This window comes from Diachasma alloeum, unplaced genomic scaffold (assembly GCF_001412515.2).
Source record: "Diachasma alloeum isolate Michigan unplaced genomic scaffold, Dall2.0 Dall_scaffold_00194, whole genome shotgun sequence".
NCBI classification, from domain to species: Eukaryota; Metazoa; Arthropoda; class Insecta; order Hymenoptera; family Braconidae; genus Diachasma; species Diachasma alloeum.
Window position 1 is genome coordinate 1,810,678 of NW_021680359.1, and position 1,497 is coordinate 1,812,174.

Below are 1,497 nucleotides of genomic sequence, written 5' to 3' on the forward strand. Positions count from 1 at the left end.
GAGAGAGAGAGAGAGAGAGAGAGAGAAGAGAGAGAGAGTGAGAGGGAGAGAGGGTGAACGGCTGAAACTACAACTTTGTATACCACGTTTTTGGACGTACAGCGCGTTATTCACGAGTTATTTCGAAAAAACGGTTTTCAGGGGTAGTTTTTTGGCTTTTTCAACCCCCGCACAAAGTTGGGGAACCTTAAACATCCGCCATTAGTTTCATATGCCCAAATCACAAATTGTATCAAAAATGGAGCCTGATTAGCAAACATTCATATGTTAGACCTTCGTTCATTAGACTACTCCGGACTCACTCGACGCCGGAGAGCCATTCGGGATTTCTCCACGCGTTCGAAAATTCATTCCTCCGCTCCTACTTGAGATTAAGGAATGAAATCATTGTCATTTATTGAGAATTCAATTCTCGATCGATCGGCATTGGCTTCAATCCTTCATCTCAATTAGGGTGGAAGAAATGAATTTTCCAATCGGGGAAGTTCCTCCGAGCTCACTCTACATCGGAGAGCCGTTCGGGGTTTCTCCGCGCTTTTGAAAATTCATTCCTCCGCTCCTAACTGAGATTACGAAATGAAACCGATGTCATTTATTAAAAATGCAATTCTTAATCTGTAGACTTTGGTTTCATTCCTTCATCTCAATTAGGGAGGGGAGAAATTAATTTTTGAATGAGAAGAACTTGTTCGGAGTTACTGCGCGTTTTGAAAATTCATTCCTCCTCTCCTAATAGAGACTAAGCGAATGAAACCACTGTTATTTATTGAGAATATTATTCTCGATCGATAGATGTTGCGTTCGTTCCCCCTTCGTAATTAGGGTGGCGTGGGGGGGAGGGGGGAGAAATGAATTTTCTAATCGGGGGAACCCCTCCGCGCTCACTCGACGCCGGAGAACCGTTCGGGGTTACTCCGCGCTTTTGAAAATTCATTCCTCCGCTCCTACTTGAGTAGGATAGGATAGAATTTCTCGAAGATTCCAAAACGCTTCATTGTTCTTCGTGCATTAAAAATGGGCATCTTCGGGAAACTCCTTGCGATCGCAAGACTTTTACCGATTTATTTTTCTCCGTGTGACGTCCGCATAAAAGATCAAAAAATCAATTTAACAATGGGATAAATGGAGTGGAGAGAAAAACGTGAATATCTCGGAAATTAGATGCGATAAAATGGGCCCTTTTCACGTGGACGTACACATATAATTGGACTGAAATTTATAGAAATTTTTAATTTGCAATGACGAAATTCCTTGAAATTTCCGTATTACGGCAACGCGATAAAAATTCCCAAAAAGTGTTCCCGGAATTTCCGCGAAAATATTACTGAAACCTACAGACATCATTCCTGAATTCAAGACTTTCCTTTGATTTTCAGGATCATGTCACTGGAAATTTTTTACAAAATGACTTAATTTTAACATTGCTTGCTCATTGCATTTCTGAAATGCAGCTGCCTAAAAAAGACACATCGATTCCTAGGAACAAGGTTTTTTTTT